Source organism: Neltuma alba, unplaced genomic scaffold, assembly GCF_004799145.2.
Source record: "Neltuma alba isolate B1F8T4 unplaced genomic scaffold, ASM479914v2 tig00013669_pilon, whole genome shotgun sequence".
NCBI lineage: Eukaryota > Viridiplantae > Streptophyta > Magnoliopsida > Fabales > Fabaceae > Neltuma > Neltuma alba.
Genome location: NW_021637838.1, coordinates 26,922 through 38,990, shown reverse-complemented (window position 1 = coordinate 38,990; position 12,069 = coordinate 26,922). Strand labels below are relative to the sequence as shown.

General features: G+C 33.3%; 1 pseudogene; it reads right to left on the bottom strand.

Annotated features, from left to right (window-relative positions):
• Positions 1-441: 441 nt before the first annotated feature.
• On the bottom strand, positions 442-11,445 carry LOC114738718 (putative calcium-transporting ATPase 13, plasma membrane-type; annotated as a pseudogene).
• Between the last annotated feature and the right edge of the window lie 624 nt (positions 11,446-12,069).

The following is a 12,069-nucleotide window of genomic DNA, read 5'->3' as shown; positions in this document are numbered from 1 at the left end:
ACAACATTTTGCTAGAGTTCATCTAATGAATAGTTTCATGTAACAAATTGTTTATTTGGAAAAATGTTATTTATATCATGCGGAAGCTGAATGTCATGATATTATTACCTCATTGTACTGTACCTCAATTACATAAGAAAATGCCTATATACTGACATCATGAATCTACGTTTTTCTTTTTCTGTTTTAACAACACGCATCAAAAGAATAAAGACGATCCAAGAGAAAAATAGACATAAAGGACATAGTTGTAATTGACCAAGATATGAATCTGCCCATTAACGTCAAACGCTTATTATATTACAATAATCGAAATAATAGCAAAAGAAAAATAAGCAATGAATATTTTCTTTGCAGTGAATCAAATGTTAAAAATTCAAAACGCAAAGCAAAAGGACTGACCCCTTCACTATACCATCATAATCATCTACTAGAAAGTATTCATTGCTTCTTCGGGTTCAGGAAACTAAGCAATGGTCTCTTTGGGATGGGAATGAACTTGACGATCCAACCAATAGACCAAGAAATAACTACAATTAGAATGCATGCACCCCACTGCCCCCAATTCAATCACTCAGTATCTGCAAATTTCTTCAGAAACTCCACCATCAGCACCTAAAGCACAATGGTTATCCCTATGATCCGATCCCCAGAAACAACATGTTCTTATGAATCCCTTGGAACACATTCTTCTTCTCCAACTTCCTTGCATTAAACTCATTGAACACTTGGCATAGCACAAACGTGTTGAAAATCAAAGTGACATTTACCATTGAACTCACCCCAAGTATGTCCTCACCCTTGAACTGTAAGGTCAATAGAATTGTGATATGGTATAAAGCTTGGGCTAAGAAATTTTGCCACATAATGTTGGTGATGAGAGGCTCAATTCTACAATAGGTGGTTTATCCAATAACTCCATTGTAGGCTTCTTTGTTGCTAAAGCTAAAGCACCCAAAGTGCCCATTATTAGGTCCACCCACAACAGCTGGACTGCAGTTAATGGCACCTCTCCTGCTCATACTGCAGCCACAAAATTAATTGCAAGAGTTGCAACATTTACTGTAAGCTAAAACTGAAAGAACTTTTGGATGTTGTTATAAACACATCTTCTCTATTTAAAAACTGTGGCAACTGAGGCAAAATTATCATCCAAGATAACAATGTCTGAGCTTTCCTTTGCAACTTCAGTGCCTTAAATCCCCATCGAAAGTCTTATATCAGCCTCTTTTAATGCTGGAGCTCACTGGTGCCATCTCCTGTGACAGCAACTATGTGACCTTTCTGTTTGAGGCATTGAATCATAAGGAGCTGGTCAAGGGGAGAGGATCTTGCCATCACACAAATTTTCTCCACTTTGTTTAGTCTTTTCTTTCAAAATTCCTCACCTTTGATGATTGCTTCAGATGTGTCTTGATTAGGTTGGAGGATACCACATTCTATGGCTATGACTTTGGCTGTGAAAATAGTCTCTTACGATCATTTTGACATTCACTCCACCTTGTTGGCAACTGTTTACGACTTTTTTGACACCTGGACAACATGGATCTTTAATACCAACTAGTCCTAAGAGGGTGAGCCCTTCTTTTTACCTTTTTGATTCCTTCATCATCTTCTTCAGCTACCTTTTTATGTGCAAAAGCAATACACCTAAGGCTATTGGCCGCCATCCCACGTGGTTATGAGAAAACAAAAAGGGGCTTTTGTCGCCGTTAATCTCTACGTTGTCGCTCTCGCCTGACATGCTAGACTAATCAACTTGCAGAGAATGGCCTTCCAGGAACAAGCCATCTGCAGGAACTTGATCCCCGATCTTCAGCCACACGACATCACCCACCACGATGTCGTATATGGAAACTTGTTGCCGGCGACCACTTCGTACAACATCGACTTGGATGTTATTGCTAACCCGGGACAGCTTGTCGAACTGTATGCTCTGTCTGAAGTTGCTAATGGAAGATACAGCAATGACGAGATAAACAGCAACGAAGATGCTTCCACCTTCGTACCAGCCTTCTTTAATTCCATTCTCTTTGATGCCGAAGCCAAGAGAAAGAGCAGCACAAACCAAGAGAATGAGAATGGTGGGGTCCTTGAAGCCTTCAATCACAAATGAAAGAAACCTCTCGTAGGTGGTTTCGGATGTGTTAGAACCAAACTTGTTGCACCGTCACCTGACGTCATTGGGGCAGGGCCTAAATAGCGACGAGGCGGTGCTTGCTTGGTTTCTAGATTCTTGACCAGTCAGTGGCCCCACCTTCCCGGACTTCAAGTCCCTCCTTGTATCCTCTCATAGCTTCATCTCGATTCCTTCAAATCATCATTCATTCATTATTCTATAAAGAATTTTTTTTAAAAAAATTCAATTACATATGCTCGTATTTTGCAACGAGATTCATATAATCAAGAGCACCGCAATAAAAAAAAAACTTAAAAATATATAAGTCATTTGATAATATTTTCAAATTTTATTTTGGTACATGTGTACTAAATTAGCATTTGTTACATTTATAGAACTGATATTTAATCTATAATTGAAAAGATTGTAAGGCCGTAATAAAAAAAACTATAAATACCTGACTAAAAATCATATGAAATTGTAAGGAGGGATAAACTAATTTTCCCTTAAAAGCATTATAGCCACGTCCGAACCAAAGAAACAAAAATTATACCTACAGTTAAGTCGATATACTTGTGCGTGTGTGTGTGTACATGTGTAGTTGTGTGGTTGGGCAAATTGGTTTTACTAATAGTCAAGACCATCAGGACAAGGGGCAAAAAAAAAAAAAAAGCGAAAGCGAAAAGCAACGATAAACTACTTGTTTGTATGCTGAGAGGTTTTGGATTGACAGAAGTCGGAGCATGGTTACCGAAGTAAGGGTGACGATGAGGTGGGAAGATGTTTCCAGTTTCCATTCCCCTGCAGAGATCCTGATGTGAGGACCCCGAACACTGGCGAAACAATTTAAAAAGGATCTAGGAAAATCGTCGAAAATCATGAAATTGATAAGACGGCAGATTCCACAATTTAATAACAGTCCTAAATTTCCAGTTAATAAAAAAATAGTATAACATTAACATGTCGAAGAATTTATAGTGCAATAACATTCAAAGTACAATTACCAGATCAAAGATCACTTAATGAGTTGATTTTATCAACTTCTTGAACCTCTCTCCAGAGGAAATGTAATACAATTAAATTTTAGCATCTTCCAGAAAGAAAACAACACTAGCACGTATGATGCAGCATACAATAAGAATTAACGGGGTCAGAGAATACATAACATCCAAGATTATCAGACTAAAATTAAGCGGCGATGAGAATTGAGAATTCAAGGATTTTGCCGACCCAAGTTTGTTGACGGACGATATAAACCCGAAGGCAGCAAGAAACAGAGTTCAAGGTTTACAATTTTAAACCGGAATCCTTGAATAGATGCTATAATACTCATATTCGGAACTCAAACTCAATTTTGCAGGGTCTCTTCATTTTTCTCCTTCACGAGACTGGTGAGAGTTGTTTGGCTAACACCGAAGGAATGATCTGTGTCTAAATCGATAACAGTGTACGAGGAAGATGGTGATAACTTAGACCTATTGCTGTTCTTGGTGAGAGGCACTGTGGATGTGAACTGAGACAAGAGGGCTCTGGAACAATAATAACGAAAGCAGAATGCCATTTTTTGTTTGGTTTGCTAAGATTGTGAGGGACATTGAATAGTGTCTGTATACGCTCCAAATTGGTGACGAAGGGCATAGACATGTTTGCTTTGAAAGCAAGAAACTCAGAATATGAATTTTACATATATATGTGTGTGTGGGTGCGGGTGTGGGTGTGGGAGTGTGTGTGTGTGTGTGTGTGTGTGAATGAAGGATTATGAAGATTGTGGACACGCAGCGAGCTAAAGAACGGAAAGCCTAAGAAGCATGTCTGAACTACGCGAACGATGAATCGGAGAGTATATATGGAGTTTCTGCAATTGAAGAATATATATAATGTGGGGGTAGGAAAATGGCGGGAAAGTTGATGTCTCAGAGCCAGAGGAAAGGAAAAAGGTTTCCGTGGGAAACAGACGTATGAGACTCGGAAATTTATTCAGTTCATTAGGCATTTCCTTTTCAATTTGATGAGAAAATGTTGGGGCGTTCGGGCTTTCTTTTATCCAGTTACTTCAAGCCCAAGTAAACGAGTGGGAAATATAAATTGTAAACATTTAGAGTAAAATACACCGATCACCTTTTTATTTTATTTCAATTATATAAACTCTTTTTGAAAATTCCTCCTATTTTGAAAACATATATAAACTTTTTTTTAAAATTAAAACATATGTTATACAAACCTTCATCTTATTTTTGAGATTCTATTTCCATCTACCCAAAAATTAGTTGACCATTAAATTTTGAATTTGACTTTTTTTAATACCAAAATGCCGCTTTCTAACCTAATAATTATTTAGACATTTATATTTTTCAAAAAATAATTCTAATACACATTTTTAAAAGTATAATTTAGAAATTTATTAGTATGAGGGGTAAAATAGTATATAAAATTTATTTTAATTTAAATTTTATTTAAAATAATATTTTTAGAATCTTTTTAGAATATTCCTAACGGTATTAACTGATTAGATTACACTAGATGTTTTTAAAATAGATGGGAGGCCTATGTAATTGGTGTAAACTAGAAAAGGAGTCAGAATATTTTATTCTAGTATTTATTATCCAACTTGCCCCAATTGTGATTATTACCTAATTCTACTTCTCTAATGATTCTTCAGGTCTAAATTAATTGTGCGATTACTCATTTATATGTAAAATAATTAATGGACAAAAATAGTCCATTGAAATCTGGATGAAAAAAAAAAAAGAGTACATACAACACGGTCATAACGATTTACGATTAAAAATATATCCAAATATCCACCATCCATTTTCACCTTGCGCGTTTTTGTAAATAAAATGAAAGTTTAAGTTGGATTCTGATGACATACTTGTTAAATTACTACACCCTTTGTGTGATATATGCTCATTAATTTTAAATTTACATGCTATTTCCCCACTACCTAACTTGTATTTAGTACTTATTAACTCCAATCCATAATATAAGAGTATGTTTGACTTTTATTTTGGTCATAAATATAAAATTTCAATCCACTTTGTCTCTTATATTTATCTTTTTTTTTAAGATAGTCCTTGTAATAATAATAGTTCTAATAAATATACTTGATTAGCAAGGATATTTTAAAAAATACAATATCTAGTTATTACAAATAACTAACTTAGCTAACTTTCTTAATCTATTCAAATAAGTCTATTAGTTCTTTTATTAAGGATTGGGCTAGTATAATTTATGCATTTCACACTTTACTATGTGCGTTGGCAAAAAGCGCAAAAAAGAGAATTAGAACCGTACACTAAAACGCATTGAAGATTCATAGAAATGAGAGTATCACTTGAGAACAACGGTTTTGTATGGGCAAAGTGTAGTTTTAATTCTTTAATTTTATATATGATTTTATTTTAGTTTCTTAATTTTAAGGGCGAGCAAATTATTTATATTTTTTTCCTAACATTTCTTACTGTGTCGCCTTCCACTCCATCTTTTCCCCAAAAAAAAAAAATCCCACTCCATAGTGGTAGAGTCTCATCTTTATTAATTTAAGTGAAGTTAGTCCCATTGAACTCTTGAATATAAGTGTTTTTAACTCATTTAATCCTAACAATATTAATACAAAAAATTCAAACATTGAAATTTTAAAATGTTAATAAAATGTTTTTAAATATTAATATTATGTTTAATTTTTAAATGATAATATTTATTGCAAAAAATATCATTTACTAACAGTCAGAAGATTAAAAATCAAACTAAAATATTCTATAAAATTAACAACAACAAAAATGCACAGATGACAAATGCTAGCTAGTGTCTATCTGTGTTAAACCCATTTGGATCCAATGAGCTAAACCCAAACATATGGCATCGGCGATGATGATGCTTCTTTTAAAGATTCTTGTTCTTTCTATATTTCATGTTAGGTATGATTTAAGAAAACTAAAATTAAAATAACTAAAATTATTCTTATTCAATCATGTGATAAAGATACCCACTTTCAGAAGACTAAAAACTAAATGGATTGGTTGGGTTTAAGTGAAATAAGTTTAATATTAAATAAAATGGTAAGTCAAAATATCATAGATAATTGAAAGAATTATGTTAAAAGAGTTATTTTTATTTAAATTCGATAATGTTCAAATCTAAATTGGCTGTTAGTTATTAATGTTAGGATTATAGTTTTAATGATAACAAAGTTAGATTAATTGAGTTAAGTATGTTGATCGATCATCTGATCGATCAAACGTTCATCACTAAGGTTACAGATAATTGTTCAAGTGTAAATCAGTTTTATAGTAGGTATTTTGTTCGAAGAACTATCCGATAAGTTGTTGATCGATAAAATGATCGATTATCGCTAACATGGAAATCACATAAGGTTACAGTTAATTATCGATCACTTGATCGATAACATCAGATAAACAAACAAGTAACAAATAAAGAGAACCAAATCTGAAGTGTATTTATCGATCACATGATCGATAAATCAGTTATCAATAACGACTTCGATAAGAGGTAACACACTCTACTCGTTCTGCACATTAATTCTGTTACCGTTTATCGATCATATTTTCGATCATTTGTTTATCGATCACATGATCGATCATTATGCTCTAACTCTCTGAATGCAGGTAATCATCTTAACTGCTGGATCGATAACCTTATCGATCATAAAATTATCGATCACATGATCGATAATCAATGTCTTTATCTACTCATTTTTAGTTTTTTCTGCAACCAAATTATCGATAACATTATCGATAATTTAACTTGTTTGCATAATATCTTTTCACATAACATGATCGATAAAGAGTTTAAGGATTGCTATATTCACATTAACTTATGTTGAACCATTTTCGATCACCTAATCGATCATTGACTTTTCGATAATATGATCGATCATCCGATTTCCTGAAACTCATGTTTTCACAAAACGTGATCGATAATCAGTTTCTTTACCTTACAGGATTAAATTTCTTTCTTCACTTTATCGATCACTTGTTCGAATATTCATTGATGGATCACCTGTTCGATCATTCCAGATAGACTGTGTCTTTCGGTAAATATATTCTTACTCATGGTTTATCGATAACCTTATCCATCATCCATTTATCGATAATTTGTTCGATCATCAATGACTGAAGTTTCATTTCTATAAAATTTGAGTTATCGATAATCTGTTCGATCAACAAGTGTTCGATCACTTGTTCGATCATGGAACGATTTCCGTTTACCATGATAATTCTTAAAGTCATTGATCCAACACTTGATCGATAATATTGTTGAACTGATTCAAAAAGCTTTCACTCTATTTATCGATAACCTGATCGATCAATAAGTAATCGATCACCACTTCGATCAAGCATATCCAGAATGTCTTTCTGCTCCTTTTACAGATAAATCACTTCGTCCAAAATCATTGAATGATAAATTCGTTTTCTCTTTTTGGTTCATGACTAAAGCCTACACCGCAAGACTCTTACTTGTTTAAAGCTTAGAATATGCAGATTACTGAGAAAGAATACAACGGCTCTTCAACGGGATTACGTAGACTGCAACCTACAGTGTCAGAAGCTCAGACGCATTAATGGCGGAACCGTTAAAATCGGCGAAACACGCAAACGGAGTCACAATGGCTAGAAGTTCTTCCGTCTAACGGCTACTTAACGATATCAACTATAAAAGGCGCGAAGAAACATTAATGAAGAGATTGAATACCGGAACTACCACATGTGATTATTAAGTCTAGCATTCAATACTCTGTTTTTCCGCAATACTACTGAGCGTCAGTGTTCATCATTAATTTCACTCTGTAAGAGAGTCGATAACTACTCTTCATTAATTACTATTGAGTGATACTCAAGAGTGTGGACTCTTGAGAGGGCTTGTATCCTTACGGGAGTAAGGGGGAGTGATTGAGTGATTCAATTACTGTACCGAGGCACCAAGAGCCCTGTCGATCTTGGAAGATAGTGAAATACTCAGAGGTGTTCTGAGGACTGGACGTAGGTCAAGTGGTTAAGACCGAACCAGTATAAATCTTGTGTCTTCCCTCTGCGGTGAAATCTCTCCTGACTCTGACTCTCTGTTTTTCTATTCTGTCTCGATTTAATTCTAAATTTTTGTAACTCACCCAATTCACCCCCTCTTGAGTGAGATTGATTCTAACAATTAAGAAAATTACATTCCTCAATATTGCAGTAGTTAATCAGAAGGGACTTTAAAATTACGTGTTAAGTTTTGCAAGTGATTATACATAGCTTTGCTAGAATTTTGTGTGCGAATGCTCATATTGAATCTTTGATTTTATTATTATTATTTTCAATTTTGTGCAGCACACAAGAGTGACTGTAGTTTTAATCAAAGTGAAGGTTAAAATATATGTTTGGTCTTTAAAGTTTAAATTTCAGTTTAATTTTGAGTTTATTAAGTGTGTTTTTACTTCTTTAATCTTGACATCATTAGCTAGCCTCATTTAATGAAAATTTTTTTGACTTGATAAATTTAAATGGTGACTATGCAATTAATTGTTGTCATAACATATTTTAAATTTTAGGTTTTTAATATAGTATTTTATATTTATTGCATGTTTTATCAGTATTTAATGGTAGAGTCACAATTCAAATGAATTGAATCAATATTTTTTATTAGATGAGATTAATATTTTTAAAATCAAGGAAGCAAAAACACACTTTATAAATACAAGAAACTAAATTAACACTTGATATGTATAAATTTTAAAAACTAAACATATAGTTCGACCTAAAATAAATATGGACTCAGACATTGATCATCTACATAGAAGAATTGTTTCTTTGTATACTTGGCCATAATAATTGGTGTGGCGCATATAATTTTCCTAATATGAAATTTCATTCTCAAAAAATTAAAAAATTTCATTATTTGTTGTATGTTTTTCCTTGAATGTTTTGGTCTTTTGAATGATAACTCCAAAGACTGAATCTTATTTTAAGAAAAATACTTACATGGCATTCAGAAAATTGGATTCAAGGTCCTTAATTAATTGTCAAATAACAATAAGATTGTTGGATGTGTAAATATGCCAGCTGAGTGAGTAAACACTTTCAAATATATATTTTTTTTATTTCAATGGTTAAAGATTTTGAAACAAATATATATATATTGCAAATTTGAGGAACTTTCATGTTATTAATTTCAAACAAAGAGCCTGGTTGTTTGTCATTCACCCCATTTTTATCCACTATTTTAGGGGGAAATTGGGCTTTTTCGGTTTACACATTATAAATGAGCACAAAATAAAGAAAAAGAATTCTCCCAAATCAAAATGAAAGAAAAGAGGTAACATTTAGTCTGTAAAGAATAAAAAGTTTGAGGGGCAAGTTTCTGTTTGATTGGTTGAAAATACCGAGTTCATGTGAAGAAAAAGAAGACAAATTTTTTTTGATACCCATAGAATAAAGATAATAAGATAGATAATAACAATGAAATATAAATAGAGTAATAATATAAATAATTTTAATAGTACAACAAAAAATAAAATAAATTTATTTACTACAAAAAAATTATTTTTTATTCAACATTTTTCAACTTGCCTATCTTAATAAGAAAAAAAAACTACAAGTTTTGCTAACATCACTTTAAACATGTCACTATTTTTAATGGATGAGTGAGTATAATACTACCTCCGTACTTAATGAGCATAGTAATTGTACATATCAAAAGTTTTATCAAGTGGTAATTTTAATTAATAAACATGATTAGCAATGATATTTTAGGAAAAACAATACATATTTATTACAAATAACTAAGTTAAATAATTTTTTTAATCTACTCAAATTAATCAGTTAATTCTTATATTATGGATAGGATATAATACTTTTTTGTTAATTAATTAACAACATGGTCTTTTTTTAGCTGAAAAAAATACACTTTTGGATTTTTCTTTAGTTTGGAAACTAAATTAGCTGAAACTGCCCTTATGATTATCACTTTCATTTGAATTTATTCTCATTTGAGGGAAGACCTGAAAGGCTAATCCTTTCTTCTTCTTCTTCTTCTTCTTGTTTTTTTTTTGGGCCAGAACCTCAAAAGGGTATTCATTATTCGAAGATTTCATATCTCTTCCCCACGAAAAGCATAATCTTTTGAGGAAATCAAAACAACCAAATTAATAAGATCCCTTGATTAATAAGGTCCCTTAATGAAATGTTACCTTTTGACCAAGCTTCATGCCTTAGCGTACACACAAAACCCGACTCTCTTGCATATGACGACGTTTAATTGAAAACTTTGGAAGCAGGATTTCATAATCTTGTAAGCGTATATTATCTTCAAAATCTTATATTTCGAGTAAATTTTTTTTGGGGGGGACCCAAAGCAAAGCTCACAACATTTTGCTATAGAGTTCATCTAATGAATAGTTTCATGTAATGAATTGTTTATTTGGAAAAATGTTATTTATATCATGTGGAAGCTGAATGTCATGATATTATTACCTCATTGTACTGTACCTCAATTACATAAGAAAATGCCTACATATTGATGGTCGAAGTTGGAAAACGTTACAAAAGATAAGCGATGGTTGTGTTTATACAAGTTGTTTCAAATTTTATAAATAGAATGTTCAGCAGAATGAGATCTGATGAAAGATATGCCGAAGTTATCTAAAGCCAAACAGAGGAAGTGGACTTCTGTTTTATGTGGGAGTGGGGCAACGATGTGGGAACTAAAAAGATTCTTAAGACTAGCATATATCCTCCCCAACAGAAGCTGGACATAAAATCTGGCCAGTTCACTGCAAATTAGATTGATGACAGACTGCCACTACTAGAAAAAACACTTTTAACGTCGCAAAATAACGACGGTTAAGCAGAAAAACGACGTGGAAAAAAGGCGGTGGCATTTTTGTAAATAAGTCGAAGAGGATCTCACTTTCCACGGCGGTTTTCTTAATAACTGCCGTGGAAAGTGAGTCACTTTACCTTCTCCGCTTTGACTTTCCGTCTCTTTCATTTTCATTTCTTCAGTGCGCCGTGGTCCCCCTCTGTCCCACCACCGAGAAACTGCCATTACCGGCCATTCCCGCCACTATCCCACCGTTTAAACTTCTCCATTGTGCTTGTGGTGTCTTGCCGCCGTCCGCCGTGGTTCGAACGCCCCTCATTGCGCATCATTCTTGCTCGGCCGTGGTCCCCTCTGTCCCACCACCGAAAACCAGCCATACCCCCCACTAGCCCGCCGTTTAAACTCCTCCATTGAGGTTGTGGTGCGTTGCCGCCGTCCGCCGCCGTTCGAATGCCCTCATTTCGCATTTGAATCTTCTCTGCTCTATGAGTATCCTCTTCTTTCATTCTTTTCAATTTTTCTTGGTTTGTTGAATGTTTTGGCCATGAAAATCTGTTATATATGAAATGGGTTTGTTAGTTTTACATTATGGTTGGCTTATATTGTTCATTTTGCATTTTTTATGTGGTTGAACCGTTGATTGGTGGGCATTGGATGTGAGAAAACCTTAATTCCTTCTTATATACTGTATTAGAAACATGTTTAAATGTTTGGAGTTAATTAATTGTGAAGTTTTTAAATTTTTTTATATTTATTTCGAATTTTTGGTAATTTTTTTGTAATAAATATAAGAATTTAGTAATAAATAATCTGTTTGTTATTTGGTGTTTTTTTTCTTTGATATGAATTTTGATTAATAGTAAAGTGTTGTTTAAATAATCTGTAGAACAATGGATCGTAATTGGATGAAAGCTAAGAGAATTAGCAAGGAATATGAGGATGGGGTTGAAAATTTTCTTGAGTTTGCTCAGAGAAATGCCCCTAGTAAAAGAGATGGATTGTACTATTGTCCTTATGTCAAATGTTTAAACAATAGTCGACGGAGTATTTCTGAGATAAAAGAGCATCTTATCTGTGATGGGATAAATTTGAGGTATACAAATTGGATATGGCATGGAGAAATTAGAAAG